Raw genomic sequence first — 21938 nt, forward strand, 5'->3', positions numbered from 1 at the left:
TGTTTGTGGGACCTTGCTGTTTACAGATTAGTTGCTGCATTTCCTACATTATAATAGTGACAACACTTCCTAAAATAATGCATTTGCTGGGAAGCCATTTTGAAGTCCTGAGGTTGTGAAAGGTGCTATATAAGTGCAGATCCTTTCTTTCTTTGAGTTTTATCAACTCAACAACTAGTAGAAATAATTTTCCGAATTCAGCTCATGAAAACCTTCTCGCTCACCTCCAGAATAATGTCACACAATGTGTTAAGTGCTGGTCTATTAATATCCATGACACTAATTTCTAACCTTTTGTCAGTGAAAATGACAATGACAAGGAAGAATAATAAAGCAGAGAAATGTAGTGATGCTTAATGGAAGCCTTCTTGAGGACATTAAAATCTCTAAAACAAATCTGTTTCAATCAGTGAAACAAAGGCTTGATGATAGCACAGACCCCAGTGAAAGGGCTAATGAAGTGGAAGAATGAGTTTCCGTAAATTAAGATAAAATAGTAAAGTTGGAGCAACATGACTTCCAAAAAGGCACTGCAATAAATCAAAGAAGACAACACAGAAAAATCGCTCAAGAAAGAATAATAGAGCAGAAACAAATGAGCTTTGTAATGCCGTCAAAAACCCAGGAGGCCTCGTACACTGCTTGTGTTGCGTCAGGGCAGTCTTGTACATTTGATTTCAGCCTTGGTGTGAAATAAGTTCCGGTGTTGAACCCATGATGATTTGGATCTTAGAGGGTACTGGGAAGCAGAGGTGGGTTTCTTTCACTGTCAGCCATGGCTCAGTGGGTAGCACTCTTGCCTCTGAGTCAGGAGGTTGTGGGTTTATCGTCCTACATCAGAGTGTGGTACTGAGGGAGTGCTGCACTGTAGCACGGTGCTGTCTTTGAGATAAGATGTTAAACCGAGGCCCCGTCTGCCCTCTCAGGTGGACGCAAAAGATCCCATGGCGTTATTTTGAAGAGGACACCAATGGGAGTTCCACTTGGTGTCCTGGCCAATATTTATCTCTCGACCAACATCACTAAAAAGAACAGATTAGCTAGCCATTTATCTCAATGCTATTTGTGGGAGCTTGCTGCGCACAAATTGGCTGCCGTGTTTCCTACATTACTACAATGCCTACACTTCAAAAAGTACTTCATTGGCTGTAAAGTGATTTGGGACGTACTGAGGTTGTGAAAGGCGCTATTTTGTTTTTATTCGTTCATGGGATGTGGGTGTCACTGGCGAGGCCGGCATTTATTGCCCATCCCTAATTGCCCTTGAGAAGGTGGTGGTGAGCCGCCTTCTTGAACCGCTGCAGTCCGTGTGGTGAAGGTTCTCCCACAGTGCTGTTAGGAAGGGAGTTCCAGGATTTTGATCCAGCGACGATGAAGGAACGGCGATATATTTCCAAGTCAGGATAGTGTGTGACTTGGAGGGGAACGTGCAGGTGGTTTTGTTCCCATGTGCCTGCTGCCCTTGTCCGTCTAGGCAGTAGAGGTCGCGGGTTTGGGAGGTGCTGTCGATGAAGTCTTGGCGAGTTGCTACAGTGCATCCTGTGGATGGTACACACTGCAGCCACTGTGCGCCGGTGGTGAAGGGAGTGAATGTTTAGGGTGGTGGATGGGGTGCCAATCAAGCGGGCTGCTTTGTCCTGGATGATGTCGAGCTTCTTGAGTGTTATTGGAGCTGCACTCAACGGGAAAGTGGAGAGTATTCCATCACACGCCTGACTTGTGCCTTGTAGATGGTGGAAAGGCTTTGGGGAGTCAGGAGGTGAGTCACTCACTGCAGAATACCCAGCCTCTGACCTGCTCTTGTAGCCACAGTATTTATGTGGCTGGTCGAGATAAGTTTCTGGTCAATGGTGACCCCCAGGATGTTGATGGTGAGAGATTCAGCAATGGTAATGCCGTTGAATGTCAAGGGGAGGCAGTTAGACTCTCTCTTGTTGGAGATGGTCATCGCCTGGCACTTGTCTGGCGCGAATGTTACTTGCCACTTATGAGCCCAAGCCTGGATGTTGTCCAGGTTTTGCTGCATGCGGGCTCGGACTGCTTCATTATTTGAGGGGCATGCAAGTCTTTCCTTCTGCAACCATCCACAGGATGCACTGCAGCAACTCGCCAAGGCTTCTTCGACAGCACCTCCCAAACCCGCGACCTCTACCACCTAGAAGGACAAGGGCAGTAGGCACATGGGAACAACACCACCTGCACGTTCCCCTTCAAGTCACACACCATCCCGACTTGGAAATATATCGCCGTTCCTTCATCGTCGCTGGATCAAAATCCTGGAACTCCCTACCTAACAGCACTGTGGGAGAACCTTCACCACACGGACTGCAGCGGTTCAAGAAGGCGGCTCACCACCATCTTCTCAAGGGCAATTAGGGATGGGCAATAAATGCTGGCCTTGCCAGCGACACCCACATCCCATAAATGAATTTAAAAAATGATGTGGGCATTGCATTTATTGCCCAACCCTAGTTGCCCTGAGATTCTTGCTAAGCCATTTCAGTGGGCAGTTATGAGTCATCCACATTGGTGTGAGACAATAGTCATATGTAGGCCCAGACCAGGTAAGGGCATCAGGTTTCTCTTCCCTAAAGGACATAAGTGAACCAGTTGGGCTTTTACAACAATCAGATCGATTCATGGTCATTTTTACTGATACCAGCTTTTTATTTCCAGATATTTTGACTGAACTTAACTTCTCAAACTGCCACAGTAGATTTTAAACTCACATGGTCTGGATTACTGGTCCAGTAACATAACCACTACACTACCGTACCCATTGTTTTCAAAGCTCCTTTATCACAGAAGTTCGTGCAAGAGAATGAGGATCGAAGAAGATCACAAGAGGCGAGATCAGATGGCACAAGTACCCATCATTATACCAGCAATAATCGAATAATATAAGGAATTCAGGAGAAATTTCTTTAGTCAGAGAGTGGTTAGAATGTGGAATTCGCTGCCACATGGAGTGGTTGAGGCAAATAACATTGTTGCATTTAAGGGGAAGCTAGATAAGCACAGGCGGGAGAAAGGGAGAGAAGGCTTTGTTGATGGGGTGAGATGAAGTAAGGATGGGAGGAGGCAGTATAAACGCTGTTGGGCCAAATGGCCTGTTTCTGTGCTTTAAAATTCTATGTAATTCTATGTAACCATATCTACATGGCCAGGCACAGCTACCTGGCAACGACCAAGAAGTGGTGCCACCACAGATATTGTGAGGCAACTGAGAGGCAGGGGCAGTGTTGTGCCATGTACTGCAAGGAGATCTGCTGCCAATGGGGATGGCATTGCCAGTGGCAATCTAGGTCATAGAGTCATAGAGTTATACAGCACGGATAGAGGCCCTTCGGCCCATCGTGTCCGCACCGGCCATCAGCCCTGTCTACTCTAATCCCATATTCCAGCATTTGGTCCGTAGCCTTGTATGCTATGGCATTTCAAGTGCTCATCCAAATGCTTCTTGAATGTTGTGAGGGTTCCTGCCTCCACAACCCTTTCAGGCAGTGAGTTCCAGACTCCAACAACCCTCTGGGTGAAAAAGTTCTTTCTCAAATCCCCTCTAAACCTCCCGCCTTTTACCTTGAATCTATGTCCCCTTGTTATAGAACCCTCAACGAAGGGAAAAAGCTCCTTAGTATCCATCCTATCTGTGCCCCTCATAATTTTGTACACCTCAATCATGTCCCCCCTCAGCCTCCTCTGCTCCAAGGAAAACAAACCCAATCTTCCCAGTCTCTCTTCATAGCTGAAGCGCTCCAGCCCTGGTAACATCCTGGTGAATCTCCTCTGCACCCTCTCCAAAGCGATCACATCCTTCCTGTAGTGTGGCGACCAGAACTGCACACAGTACTCCAGCTGTGGCCTAACCAGTGTTTTATACAGCTCCATCATAACCTCCTTGCTCTTATATTCTATGCCTCGGCTAATAAAGGCAAGTATCCCATATGCCTTCTTTACCACCTTATCTACCTGTTCCGCCGCCTTCAGGGATCTGTGAACTTGCACACCAAGATCCCTCTGACCCTCTGTCTTGCCTAGGGTCCTCCCATTCATTGTGTATTCCCTTGCCTTGTTAGTCCCTCCAAAGTGCATCACCTCGCACTTTTCCGGGTTAAATTCCATTTGCCACTGTTCCGCCCATCTGACCAACCCATCTATATCGTCCTGCAGACTGAGGCTATCCTCCTCGCTATTTACCACCCTACCAATCTTTGTATCATCAGCGAACTTACTGATCATACCTTTTACATTCATATCCAAGTCATTAATGTAGACCACAAACAGCAAGGGACCCAGCACCGATCCCTGTGGTACCCCACTGGCCACAGGCTTCCAGTCACAAAAACAACCTTCGACCATCACCCTCTGCCTTCTGCCACTAAGCCAGTTTTGTATCCAAAGTGCCAAGGCACCCTGGATTCCATGGGCTCGTACCTTCTTGACCAGTCTCCTGTGGGGGACTTTATTGAAGGCCTTACTGAAATCCATGTATACCACATCCACTGCGTCACCCCCTCAAAAAATTCAATCAAATTAGTCAGACATGATCTTCCCTTGACAAAGCCATGTTGACTATCCCTGATTAATCCTTGCTTCTCCAAGTGGAGACTAATTTTGTCCTTCAGAATTTTTTCCAATAATTTTCCTACCACTGATGTTAGGCTCACTGGCCTGTAGTTCCCCGGTTTTTCCCTACTCCCCTTCTTGAATAATGGTATTACATTAGCGGTTCTCCAGTCCTCTGGCACATCCCCTGTGGCCAGAGAGGTTCTGAATATATGTGTCAGAGCCCCCGCAATCTCCTCCTTTGCCTCACACAGTAGCCTGGGATACATTTCGTCCGGGCCTGGGGATTTATCCATTTTTAGGCCTGCTAAAACCGCCAATGCCTCCTCCCGCTCGATGTTAATATGTTCGAGTATATCACAGTCCCCCTGCCGTATTTCTATGCCTACATCGTCCTTCTCCATAGTGAAAACAGATGCAAAAAATTCATTTAGAACCCCTCCTACATCTGCCGGCTCCACACACAGATTGCCATTTTTTGTCCCTAACGGGCCCTATTTTTTCCCTAGTCACTTCCTCTCTTGACTTTACTACCTCTTCCTGCTTCCAGGCTGGCATAGGGCACAACATTAACCAATTTACTGCCCATAGTTGCATCAAGCAAGTGACTGATGCAGTGTCAGGACTTTCATCTCCTTTCACACTGGCACCACCATTTCGTTTCTCCTCACCCACGCACTGTGGCCCAAGCCAGTGCGACCTCCTGAAGCTCATTAACTGCATCCTCTGGTCATAAACATGAAAATCAAAACTAGAGGTCATAAATATAAAATAGTCGCTAATAAATCCAATAGGGAGTTCAGGAGAAACGTCTTTATCCAAGGAGTGGTTAGAATGTGGAACTCGCTACCACGAGGAGTAGTTGAGGCAAATGGCATTGATGCATTTAAGGGGAAGCTAGATGAACGCATGAGGGAGAAAGGAATAGAAGGATATGCTGATAGAGTTGGACGAAGGAGGGAGGGAGGAAGGTCATGTGGAGCATAAACGCCGGCATGGAACTGTTGGGCCGAATGGCCTATTTCTGTGCTGTAGTTTCGACATAACTCGATGTAACTCGATGATATGTGGCTCTGCTGATGTTTGCAGATGTTGCTGAGAGTGATGCAGGGTGCTGTGAAATATCCCCTTGCTCAGCACCACTCTCAGTGCTGACAGATTGCTCCTCCAGGTATGAGTTCAAAGCCCATCATGGTAAATTGTGAAATTAAATTCAATAAATCTGGGAGGACACCAGAAAACAAATTATCATTACTATATATGCTATGCGTTTTTAGAACCCTTCACTCACCTGACGAAGGAGGAAAGCTCCAAAAGCTTGTGATTTTAAATAAAACTGTTGGACTATAACCTGGTGTTGTGTAAGTCCTTACATTTGTCCACCCCAGTCCATCACCGGCATCTCCACATCATAAAGGATGTCAGATTGTTGTAAGATCCCAACTGGTTCACTGATGTCCTTCAGGGAAGGGAACCTGGTGTCCGTACTTGGTCTGACCTACATGTGACTCCAGTTCCACATGACTTGGTTGACACTTATTGCCCTCAGGGCAATTAAGGATGATTACTGCCTTGTCAGTGTAGTCCACATCCCAAGAAAAATAAATAAATCTGCCAGTAAAAATATTGTTTGCTTTGCTGCTGCAACCCTTTAAACAGCTGCAGCAGCAATTTAATTTTATCATTCTGTGCACAGGGTCTCCCACAGACACCATGTGTGTGGGTGGGAGTTCACCGTACATATTTAATCATTGCCCAGAGACAGAAGTTCCGGGAAATGGCAGTGCAACAATATTGTTTTCCCAGTGCACTCCACTCCCACCAAAAACTTGCTGTCAGAATATTACAATCTCAAAGAAACACAAAACTGGAAGTGAAATCTCCCACTGAACAACAACAACAATAACTTGCGTCTTTAACAGTGTAAAACATCCCAAGGTGCTTCACAGGAGCGTAATCGGACAAAATATGACACCGAGCCACACAAAGGGATATTAGGACAGGCGACCAAAAGCTTCGTCAGAGAGGTAGATTTTGAAGGGTATGCCGATTGCTTTTGCTCATTGTTTCCTTGACTAAATTTATGACATGAACTTAAACTCTCCTGGTACGGTCCAGTGACAAGCTAAAGACCTATCAGCAAATCAGGGCCAACACATCCGCCATTTTTCATTACCTGTTTTCAGTGGCTGAGATAGCTCACCGCCGCTGTGTACTCAGAGAGTGTAGGCTATTGGGCAATATTGTTTGAGAGTTGTAATATAATTCCCAAAAACGAGGGCAAGATCAAGGAAGCTGGGTTTCTATGCTAATAAAGTTGTAAATCGTAGACTTACATTAACAACCCTGACAGAAGTAGGGGTCTATGAAGATTTGTTAACATTCAGCACACCAATTGCATGCACAGCCAGTTAAGCAGGAGGATGTGGGCAGGGAGCCAGCTTGGCTCATTTGGTAGCGCTCCTGCCTTTTGATCCAAAGGTTATGGACTTGAGTCCCATGAACTAGGATTTGATCTGATAATCTAGACTTGCACTCCAGCATAATGAAGTGCTTGTAGGCGAGATGAATGAAAATATTATCTATTAATACATTTAGATCCTTCATCATATACACCAATCCATGGAAAGAAAGAAAAATCAAAGGCAGTGTGACAACGGTTTTGCAATATGCACGGCCGGAGGTGACATCGTGTAAGAAAGAAAGAAATTGCATTTATATAGCGTCTTTCACGACCTAAGGACCTCCCAAAATGCTTTACAGCCAATTAAATACTTTTTGAAGTATACTCACTGCAGCAATGTAGCAACCGCAGCAGTCAATTTGCGCACAGCACGATCCCACAATCAGCAATGTGATAATGACCATATAATCTGTTTTAGCGATGGTGGTAGAGGGATAAATATTGGCCAGAACGCTGAGGAGAACTCTCCTGTCTTCTTCAAAATAGTGCCGTGGGATCTTTTACATCCACCTGAGAGGGCAGATGGGGCCTCAGTCTAAAGTCTCATCCGAAAGATGGCACCTCCGACAGTGCAGCACTCCCTCAGTACTGCATTGGGAGTGCCAGCCTGGATTATGTGCTGAAGTCCCTGCAGTGGGACTTGAACCCATGTTTGGAGAAATGGTGCAGGAGGGAGGGCTTCAGATTCCTGGGGCATTGGGACCAGTTCTGGGGCAGGAGGGACCTGTACAAGGTGCACGGGTTGCACCTCAACAGATCTGGGACCAATGTCCTCGCGGGGAGATTAATTAGTGGTGTGGGGGAGGGTTTAAACTAAGTTGGCTTGGAGATGGGCACCAGGATGAAACATTAGAGAGGAAAAACAAGGTGCACAGAGGACTGGGAGAGACAAATAGCATTATAGTAAAGAATAGTTCAGAAATAGGAGGGATCAAACTGGGGGCAAATGCGAGGAAGTCTAAGATGAGTTCAGAGTGCATGTGCGAAAATGCACATAGTGTGATAAATAAGGTTGGTGAGCTGCAGGCTCAAGTGGCCACATGGGATTATGATACAGTGGCAATAACAGAGACCTGGCTCAAAGAAGGGGAGGATTGGGTACTTAATATTCCTGGCTTCAAGGTATTCAGGAAAGATAGGGAAAGAAAGAAAGGAGTGGAGTGAGGGGGGCGGTGGCAATATTGATCAAAGAAGCTATTATAGCACTGGAAATGGATGATGTAGGTGAAGGGTCAAAGTCAGAATCTATTTGGTTAGAATTAAGGAACAATGGAGGAGCTATTACACGACTGGGTATATACTATAGGCCATCACATAGTGGGAAGGAGATAGAGGAGCAAATTGGCAGGCAAATTACAGAAAGATGCAAGAACTGTAGAGTAGTGATAATCGGGGACTTGAATTATCCCAATGTAGATTGGGATAGTAACAACGTAAAAGGCAAAGAAGGGGAGTAATTCTTGAAATGTATATAAGAAAACTTTCTTCATCAATGTGTTTCCAGCCCAATGAGGAAGGAAGCGGTGCTGGATCTAGTTCTGGGGAATGAAGTGGGGAAAACGGAGCATTTTTCAGCGGGGGAGCATTTGGGGAACAGTGATCATAATATCATTAGGTTTAGAATAGTTATGGAAAAGGGCAAGGAACAATCAAGCATAAAAATACTTAACTGGAGGAGGGCTAATTTCAGTGAGTTAAAAAGGGATCTTGCCCAGGTGGATTAGAATCAAAAATTGGAAGGCAAAACAGTAATTGAACAATGGGAGACCTTTAAAGAGGAGATGGTTTGGGTACAGAGTAGACACATTCCCATGAGGGGGAAAGGAAGGACATCCAAAGTTAGAACTCCCTGGGTGACTAAAGATATAGAGATTAAAATGAATCAGAAAAAGGAGCCTTATGACAAATGTAAGGTTTATGATACAGTAGAGAACCAGGCTAAATACAGAAAAGACAGAGGAGACAAAAAAAGGGAATAAGAGGGGCAAAGAGAGAGTAAGAGAATAGATTAGTGGCCAACATAAAAGGGAACCCAAAAGTCTTTTATAATTATATAAATAGTAAAAGGGTAGTCAAAGGAAGGATTGGGTCAATTAGGGACAAAAAGGGAGATCGTCTTGTGGAGGTAGAGGGCATGGCTGAGGTACTAAATCAATACTTCACATCGGCCTTCACTAGAATGTAGCAGTAAAGGAGGAGGCAGTAGCGATATTGGATAGGATAAAAATATATAAAGAGGAGGTACTTAAATGATTGGCAGTACTCAAAGTAGAAAAGTCACCCCGTCCAGATGGGATGCATCCTGGGTTACTGAGGGAAGTAAGGGTGGAAATTGCGGAGGCTCTGGCCACAATCTTCCAATCCTCCTTAGCCATGAGGGCAGTGCCAGAGGACTGGAGGATTGCAAATGTTATAGCCCTGTTCAAAAAAGGGGAGAGGGATAAACCCGACAATTACAGGCCAGTCAGCCTAACGTTGGTGGTGGGAAAACTTCTAGAGACAATAATCGGGGACAAAATTAATTGGCACCTGGAAAAGTCTGGGCTAATAAATGAAAGTCAGCATGGATTTGTTAAAGGAAAATCTTGTTTGACTAACTTGATTGAGTTCTTTGATGAAGTAACGGAGAGGGTTGATGAGGGTAGTGCAATTGATGTTGTGTATATGGACTTTCAAAAGGCATTTGATAAAGTACCACATAATAGATCTGTAAGTAAAATTAAAGCCCATGAGATTAAAAGGACAGTGGCAGTGTGGATACAACATTGGCTAAGGCTCAGAAAGCAGAGAGTAGTGGTGAACGGTTGTTTTTCAGACTGGAGGGAAGTATACAGTGGTGTTCCCCAGGGGACAGTATTAGGACGTTGCTCTTTTTGATATATATTAATGATCTGGACTTGGGTATAGAGGGTATAATTTCAAAGTTTGCAGATAACACGAAACTCGGGAAAGTAGTAAACAATGTGGAGGATAGTTACAGATTTCAGGAGGATATCGTCAGACTGGAGAAATGGGTAGACACGTGGCAGATGAAATTTAATGAAGAGAAGTCTGAAGTGATACATTTTGGTAGGCAGAATGAGGAGAGGCAATATAAACTAAATAGTACAATTTTAAAGGGGGTGCAGGAACAGACAGACCTGAGGTTTTATGTATACAAACCTTTGAAGGTCAAGTTGAGAAGGCTGTTAAAAAGCATATGGGATTCTGGGTTTTATTAATAGAGGCATAGAGTACAGAAGTTATGCTAAACCTTACTGGTTAGGCCTCAACTGGAGTATTGTGGTCAATTCTGTGCACCATACTTTATGAAGAATGTCAAAGCCTTAGAGAGGGTGCAGAGGAGATTTACTAGAATGGTTCCAGGGATGAGGCACTTCAGTTATGTGGAGAGACTGGAGAAGCTGGTGTTGTTCTCCTTAGAACAGAGAAGGTTAAGAGGAGATTTGATAGAGGTGTTCAAAATCATGAACGGTTTTGATAGAGTAAATATGGAGAAACCGTTTCCAATGGCAGAAGAGTCAGTAACCAAAGGACACAGATTTTAGATGATGGCAAAAGAGCCAGAGGCGCCATGAAGAAATTTTTTTTATGCAGTGAGTTGTTCTGATCTGGAATGCACTGCCTGAAAGGGCGGTGGAAGCAGATTCAATAATAACTTTCAAAATAGAATTGGGTAAATACTTGAAGGGAAAAAAATTATAGAACTATGGGGAAAGAGCAGGGGAGTGGGACTAATTGGATAGCTCTTTCAAAGAGCCGGCACAGGCACGATGGGCTGAATGGCCTCCTCCTGTGCTGTAACATACTATGATACTATGACCTTCTGACGAGGTGAGAATTCTACCAACAGAGCCACAAAAGAGTTCCAAACTTGGCTAATCAGAGCAATCAATCTCTATCAATTTGTCCACAACAGACCCAGACATGAGGTGAGGAAAACCCCCAGTGGGGGAGAGCTTTGGGAACCATAGGTCCAAAGTCACCTGTTCCTCCCGAGCCTGTTACACTCACCACACGTCATGTCTCTAATTACTCATATACTGTATCCCAAAACATTATTTTCTGAAAGAAATCGATCTAATTTGCATTTGAATGAATCAACACTCTCTGCTCCCTCTGTCTCCCCAGGGAGCCTGTTCCATAGATCGACCACTCGCTCACTGAAATATTGTTTCCGCAGATTGGTTTTGAATTTACTTCCCTTCAAGCGCAGGCCGTGTCCTCTGGTTCTATCGTTCTGGACAAGGTGAAAAAGCACAAGGTATAAATTGCAAATTTGCTTCAATATCAAATATTCCACGGAGCATAAAATCGGAGCTGGGATAAAAATAAATGCTTACAAAAGGCAGGGAGAGAAAATAAAATTGTATAAAAGTACTGGGATGGAGTCACCGTCCTTGTTGTTGATAATCCTGAATGAAATATTCATTGTGCCACACACATGGGGGTTTGATTGGGTAGACGTAAAGTAAATGTTTCCACTTGTGACGGGGCCAAAACTAAGGGCCATAAATATAAGATAGTTACTAATAAATCCAATAGGGAATTCAGGAGAAACTTCTTTACCCAGTGAGTGGTGAGAATGTGGAACTCGCTACCACAAGGAGTAGTTGAGGCGAATAGTACAGATACATTTAAGGGGAAGCTGGATAAACACATGAGGGAGAAAGGAATAGAAGGATATGCTGATAGGGTGAGATGAAGTAGGGAGGGAGGAGGCTCCTGAGGAGCATAAACACCGGCATAGACCAGTTGGGCCGAATGGCCTGTTTCTGTGCTGTAAATTCTATGTAATTCCATGTAATTCTATCCAAAACAATGGGGGTCATTTTGACTTTGTGCGATCGTGTAAAAAGGGTGATAGTGAGTCGGCAGCCTGTTCTACATCTCTCCCGATTGAAGTCAATGGAAATAAAAATCGGGGAGAGATGTGAAACGGGCTGCCGACTCGCTGTCACCCGATTTACACTATCGCACAAAGCCAAGACCTACCCCTAGCGACTTTCCTTTCGATGCTATGTGGCCCCCGCCATAGTTGAAATGGGCACTTGTGGCCTACGCTAAAGAGTGCGGGTGAGCACAGCCCTTTTTCATGCATAACAAACAGAAATGAGGAATCAAGATGCAGAGAGGCAGATGCCAGGATTTGCTGGGTAATTTACATGTGTTAAAAGTCAGAAAGATGTGTGAATAACGAGGAGATATAATCTGGCAAAGGGCTTTGTGTCCACTGGGGAAATAGAGATGAGCTGTTAATGAGCTCCTAAAAATTAGGAAACCCTGCCAGGGTAAAAAGGACTATGCTAATTGACAGATGTTTCACGCGTGATGGTACAAATATTTTGCCCGATCAGGATTTACATACGTTTGAGTAATGAACAAATGTAAGATACTTTTATATCTTCACGGTTATAATGCTTCTGGTTTCAGGAGAATGATGACCACAGGCAACAGTCTAGCTTTCCCAGAGCACCACGCAGCCAAATTTATAGGCCTAGGTGCCTCGTGTAATTAAACATCAGCGCAGAATTAAAAAGGCTAAATGGTCTTTTTCTGGGCGGGAGCATTCTATTAATAGTTAACACTTTGGTACTTCCTTATTCTACAAGCTATTTTTAGATAGGTATTGGTACATTTTAAAGAGGAACTTAGGCACATACAAGGCGAGAAAAGACCATTTCAATCCGTCTGACTAGCCCCAGTGTTCAAAAATAGAATATACTATTTGCTGCCTCCGTCCCTCAATTGATTTTCATGTCTGATGCTTGTGCAACACTCTCTTAAAATGACTGATGTTATCAGCCTTGATTGCCTCTCTCGGCAGACCATTCCAATCATTGCCACTCTCCACCCATTCCGCCCATGGAATGTTCCGCCCATTCACCTCCCGTCTACTGACGTTCACCCCGCACTACCTCATTATTTTTCTCGGTAAACAGTTCAACTTGTCGAGACCCTTAAGGAAACCTGAACCCCTCAATACGATTCCCTCCCAATCGTCTCTTCTGTTAGTATACACAAATTCAGCTCCTGTAGTCTCTTCCTGTAGCTCAGGTGTCTGATGTTGCCCCTTTCTATTGTAGTGATATTCCGATCATAATATGGTGACCGGAACTGCACCCAATATTCCAGATGGGGATGAACCAATGCCTTGTATGGGTGCAGGACCACACCCTGTGATTTGTGTTCTATTTCCATGTGATGTACAACCAAAGATCCTGTTGGCCTTACTTACTGTTGCCGCACACTGTGCAGTTGGTTTCAATGATGCATTCACCAATATCCCCGAGTCCTTTTCCTGTAGATAACACCATTCAGTTTGTAGTTCCAATGTTTATTCTCCTTCCTCAGTCTCATCACTTTGCACTTGTTGATATTGAGTTTCTTTAAACACTTCTCAGTCCAGTTTCCGAGTCGACCTCAATCCCTCTGCCTCCAATCAACCTGCCCTCCCTTGTTTGCAGCTCTCTCTCCCCCACTTTGGTGTCCATTGGTAAATTTTGACAGTTTTCCTTTCTCTACCTCCACTTCCAGGTTAATGTGAACAGCAAATGTCCAAGTCCTGATCCTTGAGGCACCCCACTAGTCACTTCCTATCACCATTTTCTTTGATGCAGCCATTCGCCAATCCCTATCAATAACCACCCACCTATTCCATTGCTGTTCAACCGTCCAACCTCCTACGTGGCACTTTATCCAAAGCCTCACTGAATTCTAAACAAACAATGGTGACGGAGATCCCTTTATCCACAACTTCCAATAGCTCCTCTTGAATTCTAACAGCATGATTTTTTTTCCCTATAAAGTCATCCTGACTTGTCCTGATAACTTAATACGTCTCTAGGTTTCACAATACCCTTCTTCAGAATAACTTGTAACATTTGACCCACAACAAATGTTAGGCTCACAGGTTTGTAATATTCAGGCTATCCCTTTAGCCTTTTATTTAAAGAGAGGTAATATGCTCTTTTCTCCCCAATTTTTAGGTGTTACCTTTCATTCCAAGACCGCCTACTTCCACCTCCGTAATATCGCCCGTCTCCGCCCCTCCTCATCTCATTTGCTGCTGAAATCCTGATCGATGCCTTTGTTACCTCCAGTCTTGATTATTCCATTGCTCTCCTGGCCGGACTCCCATTTTCCAGCCTCCGTAAACTTCAGCTCATCCAAAACTTTACTGCCTGTACCCTAACTTGCACCAAATCCCGTTCACCCATCATCTCCGTGCTCGCTGACCTACATTGGCTCCCAGTCTGGCCGCACCTCGATTTTAAAATGATCATCCTTGTTTTCAAATCCCTCCATGGCCTCGCCCCTCCCTATCCCTGTAACCTCCGCCTGAATATAGAAGGATAAGGGGTGATTTGATTGAGGTTTTTAGGATTTTGAAAAGAATTGATAGGGTAGAAAGAGAGAAACTTTTTCCGCTGGTGGGGGAGTTTAGGACAAGGGGACATAACCTTAAAATCAGAGCCAGGCCATTCAGGAGTGAAGTTAGGAAACACTTCTTCACACAAAGGGTGGTAGAAGTGTGGAACTCTCCCACAAAAAGCAGTAGATGCTCAATTAATAATTTTAAACCTGAGATCGATAGATTTTTACTAGCCAAGGGTATTAAGGGATATGGAACCAAGGCGGGTGGATGGCGTTACGATACAGATCAGCCATGATCACATTAAATGGCGGAACAGGCTCGAGGGGCTGAATGGCCTCCTCCTGTTCCTATGTTCCAGCCCTACAACCCTCCGAGATCTTTGCACTCCTCCAATTCGGGCCTTTTGCGCATTCCCGATTTCCATCGCTCTGCCACTGACGGCCGTGCCTTCAGCTGCCTCGGCCCTAAGCCCTGGAATTCCCTCCCTAAACCTTTCCGAAGTGCCCTGGGACATTTTGCTACGTTAAAGGCGCTATACAAATGCACGTTGTTGCTGTTGTTTGCTGGATGCTTTCTGTGATCCATGGCCACTGCATAGTATTTTCATTGTAATTTTCTCCAACCTCACCATTTTACTTATGTAGAATCTACATCACAGAAACAGGCCATTCGTCCCAAATGGTCGACTTACTTTTGCCACTTTTGTTTGTTTTCTTTTTTTCTTGTTAAACACCCTGGACTTTTAGTGGTGTCTCCTGGGAGGTACTCAAAGTATTCTCTTGGGTTTAGGTTTAGCACAGACCCATCAGTCGATCCAAAATAGATTCCTTTATTGTGGATACTTATTCCAATGTGCATGATCTTATATTCACCCACATTAAAACCCATCTGCCGTTCCTTAGTGCATCCATTTAATTGTATCTAACGCTCTTTGAATGCAATCAATCTCTTTCAGAATTTGTAAATTACCAGATATCGCTAATTAAACAGTGAATTAATCATCCTCTGTCAATGCAATGTGTAATTTAATGAACTAGTTATTTAAACACCAAACAGTCCCACTCCGGAGACTTGAGCACAAAATCCAGGCTGACACTCCCAGTGCAGTATTGAGGGAGTGCTGCAGTGTCTGGAGGTGCCATCTTTTGGATGAGACCGTTAAACCGAGGCCCCTTCTGCCCTCTCAGGTGAAAGTAAAAGTTCCCATGGCACTATTCGAGGAAGAGCAGGGAAGTTCTCCCCTGTATCCTGGCCAATACTTATTCCTCAACCAACATCACCAAAACAAATTACCTGGTCATTATCACATTGCAGCTTGCGGGATCTTGCTGTGCGCAATTTGGCTGCCGCGTTTCTTACACTCCAACAGTGACTACACTTTGCGTCCGGCCAGTGCCTCGGTGGCAGTCCTGATCGATGTTCATGATTGGGCCTCATTTAAATACAGGTGGCGAGCACAATTAAGAAGTTTGCAGATGATACAAAAATTGGCCGTGTGGCTGATAGTGAGGAGGAAAGCTGTAGACTGCAGGAAGATATCAATGGACTGGTCAGGTGGCCAGAAAAGTGGCAAATGGAATTCAACCAGGAGAAGTGTGAGGTAATGCATTTGGGGAGGGCAAACAAGGCAAGGGAATATTGAGAGGTGTAGAGGAACAGAGGGACCTTGGAGTGCATGTCCACAGATACCTGAAGGTAGCAGGACAGGTAGATAAGGTGGTTAAGAAGGCATACGGGATACTTTCTTTTATTAGCCGAGGCATAGAATTTAAGAGCAGGAAGGCTATGCTAGACTTGTGTAAAACACTAGTTAGGCCACAGCTGGAGTACTGCGTACAGTTCTGGTCACCACATTACAGGAAAGATGTGATTGCACTAGAGAGGGTACAGAGCAGATTTACAAGGATGTTGCCAGGGCTGGAGAATTTTCGCTATGAGAAAAGATTGGATAGGCTGGGGTTGTTCTCTTTGGAACAGATGAGGCTGAGGGGAGATTTAATTGAGTTGTATAAAATTATGAGGGGCCTAGATAGAGTTTTTTTTCATTCGTTCATGGGATGTGGGCGTTGCTGGCGAGGCCAGCATTTATTGCCCATCCCTAATTGCCCTCGAGAAGGTGGTGGTGAGCCGCCTTCTTGAACCGCTGCAGTCCGTGTGGTGACGGTTCTCCCACAGTGCTGTTAGGAAGGGAGTTCCAGGATTTTGACCCAGCGACGATGAAGGAATGGCGATATATTTCCAAGTCGGGATGGTGTGTGACTTGGAGGGGAACGTGCAGGTGGTGTTGTTCCCATGGATAGGAAGGACCTATTTCCTTTAGCAGCGAGGTCAATAACCAGGGGGCATAGATTTAAAGTAATTGGTAGAAGGATTAGATGGGAGTTGAGGAGAAATCTTTTCACCCAGAGGATGATGGGGTCTGGAACTCACTGCCTGAAAGGGTGGTAGAGGCAGAAACCCTCATTGCATTTAAAAAGTATTTGGACATGCACTTGATGTATCATAATGTACAAGGCTACGGACCAAGAGCAGGAAAGTGGGATTAAGCTGGATAGCAGTTTTTCGACCAGCGCAGACACGATGGTCCGAATGGCCTCTTTCTGTGCCATAAATTTCTATAATTCTATGATACCTTGGAACACTGGGAAAAGGAGGAGGCCGTTCAGCCCCTCGAGCCTGTTCCGCCATTCAATCTGACCATGGCTGATCTGTACCTCAACTCCATTTACCCGCCTTTGCTCCATCTCCCTCGATACCCTTACCTAATGAAAATCTATCGATCTCAGTCTTGAAAGCTCCAATTGACCCTCCCACCCCATCCCACCCACCACCACCGCCACCCCCTCCAGCACCTACAGCCTCATGGGGGAGGGTGTGGCAGATTTTCACTGCCCTTTTGTGTGAGAAAATGCTTCCTGACTTTCGCCGTTTTGAAGGGTGGGAAATGCGGTGGGGCCTGCAGCAGCCCCTTAAAGGGGAAGGACTGAAAAGATGGAAGGAGGGGTTAATGGGGACAGCAAGTCGAAGTGGCTGGGAAATGTAAAAAATGCACCAAACAGCAAGGAATTGAAATTAAGGAAGCCGTTAAGGCTTAAGAGTCACTGGCGGGCTTGCTTTATGCGGCTGCAGCTTATCATCAACAGCTTAAAAGTAACAGCGGGGAGTGACTAAAGTTTCGACAGATTAAGAAGAGAAAGCCGCAAATGAAGATACTGTGAGAACACAACAGGTCTGCCGATATCTGTAAAGATAAAAGGCAGGTTAACCTTTTGGATAAGGCCCTTCGAGCGAACTCCCTGAAAAGGAGAAAGGATGGGTTAATGTTTCATGTGTAGCCTCTTTCCATTCTCCTTTAATGTACGTAATTCTCGCTAATTATTTCCATTCATGTCTTGTATCCAATGGGGGGATTACTATGTGCAAGACTTCTAAAGAGGCACATCAGATATAAAGCCCTTGATCAGTGATATTTAAACCACTGCTGTCGACCTATTTATTTTAAACTAGTTAATGCGGTGTCAAAATAATGATGATCAGAGAGTCTACGCTAAAATCTGTTGGAAATAACAACAATAACAACTTGCATTTATATAGCGCCTTTAACAGAGTAAAAATGTCACAAGGCGCTTAACCTAAACCATAAAACCTTAAAATAAGCTGGCTGAAGTCCCTGTTATAACAGTCAGCAGAAGAGTTTGATGGGAAAGCATTTCAGGCTCTAAGTCACGTTGGAAATCGGGCTCTGTGATATAATACAATTGCAGTAAGCACCCTGTGATTATTATCAGGCAAATATATCACCCGTTCCTAGTGTTTTTAGATGTGATTAAAGCCAAAAATGAATGTAATTAATTGACACTTTCAGACAGAAAAGCTTGACAGAACTGAAAGTGGCCATGAAATAGAGAGAAACTGTTGCTAAACTTCAAAGGAAGCTATATTACATTAAGTATCGTTTGCCAGTGGTATCAAGATGCAGCTCTGCCTCCTTACTATTTAGCTGGATAGGAGATACCTTGAATATCTGCTTACCAAGTCTAATAGGGAGGGTCTCTAATCCCATGATAGAATTAAAGAAACCAGTAAGAAAACATATTGATGTAATTTGGACTTGGACGTGGGGAGCACAAAAGTGGGAGTTTTGCCAAACAATGAAGAGACATGTAAACGGATTCAGAAGGTCAAACACAGACCAACACTATGGGGAGACAAGGTGGCAAATGCAATTTAATGCGGGTGGAAAAAGAAATTAGCAAACACTCAATGGAAAGGATCTGCAGTAGGTGTGGAGAGAAAGAGAGGTCTGACAGAGCAGATACATCGGGGGTCTAAATTCCATAGCGCCTCAAACCGTGCATGATCCTAACTGAGCTCCGCGACAGAGAGACCCGAGGACCAAAGTAAATTCGTCCTCAGGCCTCAGCGGAATAAATCAGGTGTGCCGCGGGTGCCAGTAACAACAACTTGCATTTATATAGCGCCTTTAACGCAGTAAAACGTCCCAAGGCGCTTCACAGAAGTGATTATCAGACAAAATTCAAAACCGAGCCACATAGAGAGATATTGGGACAGATGACCAAAAGCTTGGTCAAAGAGGTAGGTTTTAAGGAGCATCATAAAGGAGGAGAGAGAGGCAGAGAGGTTCAGGGAGGGAATTCCAGAGCTTAGGGCCTAGGCAGCTGAAGGCACGGCCGCCAATGATGGAGTGATCGGGGATGCGCAAGAGGCAAGAATTGGAGGAGTGCAGAGATCTCGGAGGGTTTTAGGGCTGGAGGAGGTTACAGAGATAGGGAGGGGGATGAGGCCATGGAGGGATTTGAAAACAAGGATAAGAATTTTAATATCGAGGCGTTCCCAGACCAGGAGCCCAATGTAGGTCAGCGAGCACAGGGGGTGATGGGAGTGTGGGACTTGGTGCAAGTTAGGATGCGGGCAGCAGAGTTTTGGATGAGCCCAATCGGGTGTCCTGATCCAGCTCACCTGTCAGGGCCTTTCCAATTTTCGCCCGTGCCCAGGCCCAGAGGTAATTCCGGGGGAGGGGGGAGGGGAGTGATCGGGATGGAGGCAAAGGTGGGCCACAGTAGTTTTGTGGAGCCAGGGGGAGCTTTCCTTACCGATGGACAATAAATGCTGCCCAGCCCACATTTGAAGGACAGAAAATGAGATGAAGAATTTGTACAAAGCAATTGTTAGGCCATGGTTAATTTTGGGCACTTTATTTTAGGAAGGACATTAAAGCCCTGGAGAGCACACCGTGTACATTGACCAGGATGATGATGGAGATCAGAAACTATAGTTAAAAGGAGAGATTTGAAATAATGAAACTACTTCCAATGGAGCGGAGAAGTGGAGAGATTTAACAGAGGGTTTTTTTAAGATTATGAAGGGTTTTGAAAGAATGAAAAGGGAAGAGCTATTCCCTCTGCTCAAGCAGTCAGAGGTGAGGGGGGGTCATCAATTTAAAATTGTCGCTAAACGAGTGAAGGGAGAGTTTCGGAGGAAGGTCTCTAAGCAGAGAGGAGTTTGCCATCGGGAATAGTTGAGGCAGAAACCGTTGTGTGTCCAAAGGAGAGAGTGGACAAACATATGAAGAAGTGGATGAAATGAGTCCCACAAGGTGTTTGTATCTGAACCAGAGCCGAAATGAGGAGAAATTTTATTTACGCAGCGATTTGTTATGATCTGGAATGCATTGCCGAGATACAGGGCTATGGGGAGAGAGCAGGGCAGTGGGGTTAGTTTTGGATTGCTCTATCAAATAAAACAACACGATGGGCTGATTGGCCTGCTTCTGCGATTCACATATTTATGGTTCTAAGTCATATTCCAGCTTAACTTAATAAAATTATTACATATTTTAGACAGTTTGTCTGTGGCCGATATCCTAGCAAGAGTACAAACAATTCAGTTCATTGAATCATACGAATCATAGAATGATGCGGCACAGAAGGAGGCCATTCAGCCCAATGTGCCTGTGCCAGCTCTTTGAAAGAGCTGTCCAATTAGTTCCACTCCCCCCTGCTTTTTCCCCGGAGACCTGCCAATTATTCCCCTCAAGTATTTATCCAATTCCCTTTTGAAAGTTATTATTGAATCTGCTTCCACCGCCCTTTCAGGCAGCGCATTCCAGATCATCACAACTGAAAACAATTCTCTTCATCTCACCCCTGGCTTTTTTGCCAATTATCTTAAATCTGTGTCCTCTGGTTACCGACCCTCCTGCCAGTGGAAACAGTTTCTCCTTATTTACTCTATCAAAACCCCGTATGATTTTGAACACCTCGATAAAATCTCCCCTTAACCTTCTCTGCTCTAAGGAGAACAACCCCAGCTTCTCCAGTCTCTCCACAGAACTGAAGTCCCTCATCCCTGGCACCATTCCGGTAAATCCCCTCTGCACCCTCTCCAAGGCCTTGACATCCTTCCTAAAGTGTGGTGCCCAGAATTGAACACAATACTCCAGCTGAGGCCTAACCAGTGTTTTATGAAGGTCCAGCATAACTTCCTTGTTTCCGCACTCTATGCCTCTATTAATAATGTATGTTTTTTACGGGTGCAAACTATTTATTATTTTCTTCTTTGCAAGGAGCCACCTAAGCCTAATTACTCTTACAAAAATATACGTTGCGTTACTGCTCCTATTTGCTTGCTCTTTTAATGTTAAATACATTTGTTTGACTGTTAAAGGACGATCCTATGAGATCACCGGATAAAAATCACAGGTAAAATACTGACAGATCTTGATGCCCCGATTTAGGATTTATTCACCAATGAGGCAACAGTGCTCAGAACAGCCCCTTTCCAAACCTCCTGGGCCCACAAAATTCAAACAGGACGAACCAGAGAACAAGAAATATGAGCGCAAATAAGTCCAAATTGCTGAGGCCCACTTTGAGGTTCGGATTTTCAGGGCTACGGGTTTGCCTGGGGCCCTGTGTTTGAAGGTTGGACATCACTGTGATGGAATGTGAGCAATCGTAGTCCAAATTTTGAATATTCAGATTTCGTTCCTCCCATAGTGCACAGTGCCTAAGGGCTGGAGAGCTGCTCTTTCAAACCAGTAGGTTTTGTACTTAGATCTTAAATTGAGAAGATATGTAAGGGGAGATCTAGTATTCTGACAGAGCCATACTCTTTGAGGTCAGGGCTGTTCCGGATGCTGATGAGCCAAGGCAGTTCATTAGCTTCTTGCGGATAGTGTAACAGCCTGAAGGCTTTAGAGGAGGTTTTTGCACCTGTTGTGATTGCATAGGAACTTATATAATGCTCATTAGCCAGCGACACGCAGTGCTGGATCATCGCTATTAATCTGTCAGCTACTAGCAGCCCGAAGCAAAGCTTCTCATATTACCACTTGCAAAACATTTGGTCCAAGGAAAGCTATAGAGCTGCACATTATGCGGGCACTCATCGACACCACGAGCGTACAAACCGATTCGTCCTCAGTACAACCGGAAAATGGTGAAGTTATGGCACTGTTCCGACCTGGTGCCTCTGGCATGCACCATGGCCGGCCAGGGAGCGAAGATC

The sequence above is a fragment of the Heptranchias perlo genome, chromosome 15 (genome assembly GCF_035084215.1).
Source record: "Heptranchias perlo isolate sHepPer1 chromosome 15, sHepPer1.hap1, whole genome shotgun sequence".
Classification (NCBI taxonomy): Eukaryota; Metazoa; Chordata; class Chondrichthyes; order Hexanchiformes; family Hexanchidae; genus Heptranchias; species Heptranchias perlo.